The sequence below is a fragment of the Somniosus microcephalus genome, unplaced genomic scaffold (genome assembly GCF_052327205.1).
Source record: "Somniosus microcephalus isolate GS21.2 unplaced genomic scaffold, FLI_Smic_1.0 unresolved_chr2, whole genome shotgun sequence".
NCBI classification, from domain to species: Eukaryota; Metazoa; Chordata; class Chondrichthyes; order Squaliformes; family Somniosidae; genus Somniosus; species Somniosus microcephalus.
The window spans coordinates 70,558,838-70,569,190 of record NW_028225180.1 but is presented as its reverse complement, the minus strand read 5'-3'; positions in this window follow the sequence as shown (position 1 = coordinate 70,569,190).

Here is a 10,353-nt window from a genome sequence, read left to right as displayed (position 1 = left end):
AACTACCCACCTTCTGTCACGATGAATACCTTTACTCCCACTCTCTGCTTTCTGTCTTGAAGCCAGCCAGCTATCCATTCAGCTACTTGTCCCCTGACTCCGCATTCTCTGACCTTGTTCATCAGTCTATTATGTGGTACCTTATCGAAGGCCTTTTGGAAATCTAGATAAATTACATCTACTGCATTACCCTTGTCTACTCTCTTTGGGCAGAGCAGCCTTGAGGATGAGTTCATTGAGTGTATTAGGGATGGGTTTCTTGAGCAGTATGTAACTGAACTGACCAGGGGGCAAGCAACCTTAGATTTGGTCCTGTGTAATGAGACAGGATTAATTAAAAATGTCCTAGTAAAGGATCCCCTTGGAATGAGTGACCATAACATGGTTGAGTTCCATATTCAATTAGAGGGTGAGAAGGTTGGATCTCAAACAAGCGTGCTGAGCTTGAATAAAGGAGACTATGAAGGTATGAGAGCGGAATTGATTAGAGTGGACTGGGAAAATAGATTAAAGGGTAAGACGGTACATGATCAGTGGTGTACATTTAAGGAGTTATTTTACAACTTCCAAAAAAAATATATTCCACTGAGGAAAAAAGGGTGTAAAAGAAAAGATAGCCATCCATGGCTAAGTAAAGTAATTAAGGATAGTATCCGACTAAAAACAAGGACATATAAGGTAGCCAAATCTAGTGGAAGGATGGAAGATTGGGAAGTCTTTAAAAGACAGCAAAAAATAACTAAAAGATTGATTAAGAAAGGGAAGATAGATTATGAAAGTAAATTAGCAAAAAATATAAAAACAGACAGTAAAGGTTTCTATAGTTATATAAAAAGAAAAAGGGTGGCTGAAGTAAATGTTGATCCCTTAGAGGATGAGACCGGGAAATTAATGGTGGGAAACATGGAGATGGCAAAAACACTGAACAATTATTTTGTATCAGTCTTTACAGTAGAGGACACTAAGAATATCCCAACACTGGACAAACAGGGGGCTCTAGAGGGGGAGGAACTAAATACGATTAAAATCACTAAGGAAGTGGTACTTGGTAAAATAATGGGACTCAAGGCGGATAAATCCCCTGGGCCTGATGGCTTACATCCTAGGGTCTTGAGGGAAGTAGCGGTAGGGATTGTGGATGCATTGGTAATAATTTTCCAAAACTCACTGGACTCAGCAAAGGTCCCGGCAGATTGGAAAACTGCTAATGTAACACCCTTATTTAAAAAGGGTAGTAGGCAGAAGGCTGGAAACTATAGACCAGTTAGCCTAACATCTGTGGTTGGTAAAATGTTAGAGCCCATTATTAAGGAGACAGTAATGGGACATTTGGATAGACATAATTTAATAGGACAAACTCAGCATGGTTTCATGAAGGGGAAGTCATGTTTGACAAATTTGCTGGAGTTTTTTGAGGAAGTAACATACAGGGTGGATAAAGGGGAACCAGTGGACGTAGTGTATTTAGACTTCCAAAAGGCATTTGACAAGGTGCCACACAAAAGATTATTGCTCAAGATAAAAAATCACGGGATTGGGGGTAATATTCTGGCGTGGGTGGAGGATTGGCTATCTAACAGAAAGCAGAGAGTTGGGATAAATGGTTCGTTCTCAGATTGGCAACCAGTAACTAGTGGTGTTCCGCAGGGGTCAGTGCTGGGTCCCCAACTCTTTACAATCTATATTAACGATTTGGAGGAGGGGACCGAGTGTAACATATCAAAGTTTGCAGATGATACAAAGATGGGACGGAAAGTAGTGAGTGAGGAGGACATAAAAAACCTGCAAAGGGACATAGAAAGGCTAAGTAAGTGGGCAGAGATTTGGCAGATGGAATACAATACTGGAAAGTGTGAGGTTATGCACTTTGGCAGGAAAAATCATAGAGCAAGTTATTATCTTAATGGCAAGAAACTGGAAAGTACTGTAGTACAAAGGGATCTGGGGGTCCTGGTGCACGAAACTCAAAAGGTTAGTATGCAGGTGCAGCAAGTGATCAAGAAGGCCAATGGAATGTTGGCTTTTATTGCTAGGGGGATGGAATATAAAAACAGGGAGGTATTGCTGCAGTTGTACAAGGTATTGGTGAGACCGCACCTGGAATACTGCATACAGTTTTGGTGTCCATACTTAAGAAAAGACATACTTGCTCTCGAGTCAGTACAAAGAAGGTTCACTCGGTTAATCCCGGGGATGAGGGGGTGGTCATATGAGGAGAGGTTGAGTAGATTGGGACTCTACTCATTGGAGTTCAGAAGAATGAGAGGCGATCTTATTGAAACATATAAGATTGTGAAGGGGCTTGATCGGGTGGATGCGGTGAGGATGTTCCCAATGATGGGTGAAACTAGAACTAGGGGGCATAATCTTAAAATAAGGGGCTGCTCTTTCAAAACTGAGATGAGGAGAAACTTCTTCACTCAGATGGTGGTAGGTTTTTGGAATTTGCTGCCCCAGAAAGCTGTGGAAGCTACATCATTAAATAAATTTAAAACAGAAATAGATAGTTTCCTAGAAGTAAAGGGAATTAAGGGTTACGGGGAGCGAGCAGGAAATTGGACATGAGTCTAGGTTCGGAATGGTCATGGCCCTGTGGGTAGTGGAGTGGGCCCAGGGGCCGTGTAGCCTGGTTCTGCTCCTACTGTGTTCTAATTCTGTGTTAGATTTCAGGAGATGGTTTTATTCCTGTTCCTGGCTGGGGTGGAGATCGCCTTTACAGAAGGTAAGTACTGTAGAAAATATAGGGACAGAGTGATCTCCTGGAAGAATTTCGATCGCCTAGATGGGTCGGAGAGGAATTTCCCAGATTTTTTTCTCCCAAATTGGCCATTGGGTCTTTATCTGGTTTTTCGCCTCTCCCGGGAGATCACATGGGTTCGGGTGGATGCACAGTGATAGAAGATTTGGGGTTAGGATCAGATCAGCCATGATCTTATTGAATGGTGGAGCAGGCTCGAGGGGCCGATTGGCCTACTCCTGCTCCTATTTCTTATGTTCTTATGTTCTTACCTCTCCAAAAATTCAATGAGGTTGGTCAAGCAAGACTTTCCCTTTTGAAATCCATGCTGACTATTCATTATTATATTTTTGGTTTCTAGATGTTCTTCTATTTTCTCCTTTAGTAGGGATTCCATTATTTTTCCTACCACCGATGTTAAGCTGACTGGTCTATAGTTCCCTGGACATGTTCTATCCCCCTTCTTAAATATTGGTATTATGTTAACTATCCACCAGTCCTCTGGCACTACACCTTTTTCTAGCAAATTATTAAATATGCAAAGTAATACCTCTGCTATCTCTTCCCTAGATTTGTTTAAAATGCATGGATGCAATCCACCCATCCCTCCTTTTTATTTTAAATGCACTTACCTCATTACTCATATCATCCAATGTCATGTCTACCTGTTCTATCTCCCTGGTAAATACTGAAGCAAAATAATGATTTAATATTTCTGTCATCTCTTTATCGTTACCTGTGGTATTATCCTGTCTATCCCTTAATGGCCCTATTCCCGTCCCAACCCTTCCTCTTTTTATTAATGTGCCTGTGAAATATTTTACTATTCTGTTTTATGTTCCTTGATAATTTAATTGCATAGTGGGCTTCCCCGTGGTGCACTGCGCCATCGACTGCACGCACGTAGCTTTGCGAGCGCCGCATCCAAATGCTGACATGCACCAAAGGTTTCCACTTGCTGAATGTGCAGTTGGTGTGCGACCATGCTCAGCGCATCATGATGGTGAATGCCCGGTATCCTGGCAGCAGCCATGATGCTTTTATTCTGCGCCAGTCCGCTGTTCCCTCAGTCTTTGAGCCACCATGACAAACCAGAGGGTGGCTACTGGGTGACAAGGGCTATCCGCTGACCACCTGGCTCATGACTCTGCTGCACAACCTACACACATGGGCGGCGTGCGCACAATGAGAGCCAGGCTGCCACACTGAACCTGAGAGAGCAGACCATTGGCATTCTGAAACTGAGTGTCCGCTGCCTGGACCGCTCTGGAGGAGCCCTTTCGTACTCACCAGACTCGTCGTGCTCTGGTGCATGCTCCACAACCTCGCCATCATGAAGGCACAGCCCTTGCCACCAGGCAGACGGCGACCAGCTGAGGAGGAGAAGAAGCGGAAGAGGAGGAGGACGGCGAAGAGGAGGAGGAGCAAGTGGAAGAGGAGGAAGCGGAAGGGAGGAGGCAAACCAGACAGCCCCTTTCTGCCCGGGTTGTCCGTGATCGACTCAACCAACTGCAGTACCAGTGAACGCAACCCCAATTCCCCACTCAACAATAGTCCCACACCTTACCTTCCCTCTGTTACTGACCATTACAGTGACCTCTTGGCCACAACACTGAAATAGAAGCCACCACAAAAGAAACATTCCAATACAACATCATCCATCCAATATTACATAACAAAGTCAACTTATCACCCTTGTGCACTCCCTTTGTGCTTGTCTTCCACTGCCCAGTGCTCCTACGAAGTGCTACCCCAGTGGCTGCAGCATGGCTGGTGGATGGCTGCTGAGTTTCAGTGGGGGAGACTGCAGATGGCCTTGCAGGACAACCTTGAGCAGCTCTGGGCCTAGACGCCCGGCTTTAGACTGCACCACCTCGGCATGAACAGCAGCAGTCTGTGCTGGCTGGCAACAGCAAGGGCATTGGTGGATTGGCAGTGGTGGGAGGATGAATGCTGGCATCCTGAGAGAGGACAGCAGGTTTGTGCTCCGCGGAGCCACTGCTGCTCCCCTGGGGCGGCGCCTCAGCAATCCTAGTAATCTGTTGGAGGACAGATTGCTGGACTGCTGTGACATCCTGCAAACCTCTTTCCACACTGGTAAACGCACCCGCAATGGCAGCAGTCTGAGCTTGCGTGGCTGCAAGCTGAGCTTGCATGACAGAAGTCTGAGCTTGCATGACAGAAGTCTGAGCTTCCACTGCGGCACTCAGGTGTTGGGTGGCTCCTGCTTGTGCTGCAATGGAAGCTGAGATATCGGCCATCAGACGCTGCATCATGGTTGGGTCCACAGGTCCACTAATGGATCTGCCCACCTCTTCCATGCTGGAAAGGATGGGCTCCAAGCTCTGCACAAAGCCCTGTGCAAGGTTGGTGCTGGACTCCTCCATGCTCCTTGACATTGCACTCAGACTTTCTGGCAGGCCTGCCAATGCACCAAGCATTTCTGTGCACAACCATCAGTGCCCCTCTGTAGGCCGCTCCATCAGAGTCCTCATCTGAGTCCTCTGCAGTAGAACTCGTGTGTAACTGCGCCCCCCGGGGAGCTGGCACCTGCGCTACCCCTTTCCCCTGCCTTGGCTGCAGGCCACTCATGCCCGGTGTCTCACCACGTGCAGATCCAGCCTCATAAGAACATAAGAAATAGGAGCAGGGGTTGGCCATTTGACCCTTCGAGCCTGCTCTGCCATTCAATAAGATCATGGCTGATCTTCTGCCTCAACTCCATTCACCGGCCCTATCGCCATATCCCTTGATGCCCTTACTAGTCAGAAATCGATCAACTTCTGTTTTGAATACACCCAATGACTGAGCCTCCACAGCCCTCTGGGGTAGGGAATTCCAAAGATTCACCACCCTCTGTGTGAAGAAATTTCTTCTCATCTCAGTCCTGAATGGCCTACCCTTTATCTTGAGGCTGTGGCCCCTGATTCTAGACTCCCCAGCCAAGGGAAACATTCTCCCAGCATCCACCCTATCAAGCCCTGTAATAATTTTGAATGCTTCAATGAGATCCACTCTCATTCTTCTGAATTCAAGAGAATACAGGCCTAGTTTACTCAATCTCTTCTCATATGACAGTCCCGCCATTCCAGGAATCAATCTCGTGAACCTTCGTTGCACTCCCTCTATGGCAAGTATATCCTTCCTTAGGTAAGGAGTCAAAAATTGTGCACAGTACTCCAGGTGTGGTCTCTCCAAAGCCCTATATAATTGGAGTAAGACTTCTTTACTTCTGTACTCAAATCCTCTTGTAAAGAAGGCCAGCATACCAATTGCCTTACTAATGGCTTGCTGCACCTGCACATTCACTTTCAGTGACTCATGTACAAGGACACCCAGGTCCCTTTGAGCATCTGCATTCCTCAATCTTTCACCATTTAGGAAATACTCTGCCTTTCTGTTTTTTCTACCAAAGTGGATAACTTTACATTTATCCACATTATATTCCATCTGCCATGTTCTCGCCCACTCACTGAGCCTGTCGAGATCCCCTTGAAGCCTCTTCACATCCTCTTCACAACTGACACCTAGCTTTGTATCATCAGCAAATTTGTAAATGTTACATTTAGTCCCCTCATCCAAATCATTGATATAGATTGTGAATAGCTGGGGCCCACGCACCGATCCTTGTGGTACCCCACTAGTCACAGCCTGCCATCCTGAAAAAGACCCGTTTATCCCTACTCTTTGTTTTCTGTCTATTAACCAATTCTCAATCCATGCTAGTATATTACCCCCAATTCCATGTCCCCTAATTTTGTTCACCAACCTCTTGTGTGGGACCTTATCGAAGGCTTTCTGAAAATCCAGATACACCACATCTACTGGTTCCCCTTTGTCTACTCTACCAGTTACATCCTCAAAGAACCCCAATAGGTTTGTGAAACAGGATTTCTCTTTCATAAATCCATGTTGACTCTGCCCAATCTTACTATTAGTTTCTAAGTGCCCAGTTATTGCATCGTTTATAATAGATTCCAGCATTTTCCCAACTACTGATGTGAGGCTAACAGGTCTGTAGTTCCCCATTTTCTCTCTCCCTCCTTTCTTAAATAGCAGGGTTACATTTGTTATTCTCCAATCTACAGGGACTGTTCCAGAATCTATGGAATTTTGGAAGATGACAACCAATGCGTCCACTATTCCAATGGCCACGTCTTTCAAAACCTTAGGATGTAGGTCATCCAGTCCTTGGGATTTATTGACTTTTAGTCCCATTAATTTTGCTAGTACTGTTTTTTACTAATAATAATTTCTTTAAGTTCCTCATTCTTGTATTTCTGGGAGGTTTTTTGTGTCTTCATCCGTGAAGACAGAAACAAAATATTTATTTAATTTCTCTGCTATTTCCTCATTCCCCATTATTCCCCAGCTTTAAGTTCCTCGGAGTCCACATCACGGAAGACCTCTCCTGGTCCCTCAATACCTCCTCTTTGGTGAAGAAGGCCCAGCAGCGCCTATATTTCCTAAGGAGGCTGAAGGGATGTAACCTGTCACCCCTGATCCTCTCGAACTTTTACCGCTGCACAATAGAGAGCATCCTGACGAACTGTATCACAGTGTGGTATGGCAGCTGTAGCTCCTATGACTGGAAAGCCCTGCAGCGGGTAGTCAAAACTGCCCAACGCATTACCGGCACCCGGCTACCGACCATAGAGAACATCTACCAGAAACGCTGTTTACGGAGGTCACTGACCATCATCAAAGACCCTACCCACCCCAGCCACAGTTTGTTCGCCCCCCCTGCCATCTGGGAGACGCTACAGATGCATTCGCACCCGAACGACCAGATTTAGGAACAGCTTCTTTCCCAGGGCTGTCATCCTACTGAACTCTACAAATAAACTCTAAAGCCTGCACATCTGCCAATGCACTTTATTATGTTTATGTTTATGTTAATGTATTACAAGCCAAATGTATGTCTTAATCAAAATGTACACTCTCGGGAGCCGCAAGCCTACATTTCGTTGTACTGCACTTGTGCACTAACAATGACAATAAAGTTGATTATGATGATTATAATTATGATAAATTCTCTCGTCTCTGACTGTAAAGGACCTACATTTACCTTTGCCAGTCTTTTCCTTTTCACATACCTATAGAAGCTTTTACAATCCGTTTTTATATTTTTCGCTAGTTTGTGCTCATATTCCATTTTCCCTTTCTTTATCAATTTCTTGGTCCCCCTTTGCTGATTTCTAAAAAGATCCCAATCCTCAGGCTGACCGCTTTTTCTGGCAACTTTATAAGCTTCCTCCTTTGACTTAATACTAGCTTTAATTTCTTTTGTTAGCCATGGTTGGATCACTTTTCCTTTTGGGTTTTTATGCCCTAGAGGAATATATGTTTGTTGCAAATTATGCATTATTTCCTTGAATGTTAGCCATTGTATGTCCACCTTCATACCTTTTAGTGTAGTCTTCCAATCTACCGTGGCCAACTCGTCCCTCATACCCTTGTAGTTTCCTCTGTTTAGATTGAAGACCTTAGTTTCAGATTGGACTACATCACTCTCAAACTTAGTGTAAAATTCAATCATATTATGGTCACTTGTCCCTAAAGGCCCCTTTACCACAAGATTATTGATTAGCCCTTTCTCATTACCCAGTACCAGATCCAGAATAGCCTGTTCCCTGATTAGTTCCTCCACATACTGATCCAGGAAACCATCTCGCATGCATTCCAAGAATTCGTCCTCCACACCATTAGTGGTAATTTGATTTGCCCAGTCAATATGTAGATTAAAGTCCCCCATGATTACTGTATTGCCCTTGTTACATGCACTTCTAATCTCTTGATTGATACTGTGCCCTACATTACCATTACTGTTTGGTGGCCTATACACAACTCCAACCAATGTTTTCCGCTCTTTGCTGTTTCTTAGCTCCGCGCAGCGCCCCGGTTCCAACGCGATTCCATGCCGACGGCCAAATTCAGTTGCGGCCGCCTCGCCTGTAGCGGCCGCAAACAGCGTTTGAAAAACGGGGCCTTGCAGCTCCGAGAGGCCGGCGCATAAAGGTGGAGGGGCAGCCGGCCGCTTTCCCGGCGGCCGCCTGGCCGCACCTCCCTCCCCGGACTCCTGCACCACCCCCCCACGGCATTGGTGTCTGACTCCCGCGAGCCCGGCACTTCTCCGTGGTGCCGGGCTCATTTGCCGGGGGAATCCAGCGGCGATCTCACGGCTGCAGGCAGCTCCTCCTTAAGAGAATGAGGAGGCCTGCAGTACCCCAGCCTGCCGCACCGCATCGGGTGCCGCAGCGGCAGCTGGACGCCTGAAATTGACTTTCATCGCCCCAAGCGAGGCGGCCAAACCCTGCAATAGCGCCTGCCTCCGTCTTGGGGCGCTGCAACTGAATTTCAGGCGGGCGCTACGGGAATCCGGGCGAGCGCTAAATTTCGGGCGCTAAAGACCTGGCACGGCGATAGCGAATTTCTAGGCCAAATCTCTACCGTACCGATCTCATCCCTTATTAACAGCGCTACGCCACCTCCTTTTCCTTTCTGTCTGTCCTTCCTAAATGTTGAGTACCCAGTTCCCAGCTTTGGTTACCCTGCAACCATGTCTCTGTAATAGCAATTACATCATACCCATTTAGTGCCATTAATTCATCCACCTTGTTGCGAATGCTACGTGCATTTAGATAAAGTGCCTTCAACTTTGCCTGTTTAATATTTTTCTGCACTTTGACCCTCTTTACTGTTGGCCTTTGTTTCTGCTCCCTACTAGTTTTGCTGACTACTTTTCTAACTTGCACTTCCAGCTTTGTTTCTCTCCGTTCTGGGACCACACTTAGGTTCCCAGCCCCCTGACAAACTAGTTTAAACCCTTCCCAACAGCACTAGCAAACCCCCCTGTGAGGAAGTTGGTCCCGTCTCTGCTGAGGTGTAACCCGTCCAGCTTGTACAGGTCCCACCTTCCCCAGAATCGGTCCCAATGCTTCAGGAATTTAAATCCCTCCCTCCTACATCATCTCTCCAGCCACGCATTCATCTGGTCTATTCTCCTATTTCTGCTCTCGCTGGCACGTGGCACTGGGAGTAATCCTGAGATTACTCCAAGCTACTCTCCAAACTCTGCGCAGTGCCAGTATCTGAGCTAGTGGCTGAGAGTGTCAGATCGAGTGACCATGTTTCTTCTTCATCATCACTCTCCTCTCCCTCTTCTTCTTGCACCAGCGACTGGCTAGGTTGGATTGCTTGGGTGTCTGAAATGAGGAAGGCACAAGTGGTGAGGGGAGAGGGAAAGCAAGAGGTGCATGCTTACACCATGTGCAGCTTTTAAGTCAAAAGAGATTGTGGGATGAAGGTGAAGTGAGATGTGAGAAGGAGGATTATATATGAGGATGCCGGCATCTTGTATTGTTTTAGCCCCGCCCACTAGCCGTGGGTTAAGCGATGTCCCTCCCAATAATGCCCAGTACCGTCTCCTCCATCAGGGTCAGGTTACGCAGGCGAGCCTGTCCCCCGCCTCTTATTTCCTGCTGCCTCTCTCGTCGTGTTCGCCTCCTGCACCAAGGCCACCAGTGCTGCATTGGAGAACCTTGGAGCACGCTTTCTCCCCTGGTGTGATATCAGTAGTTCTTTTTGCTACTCTGACTCTGTTCCCCAGCCAGTTG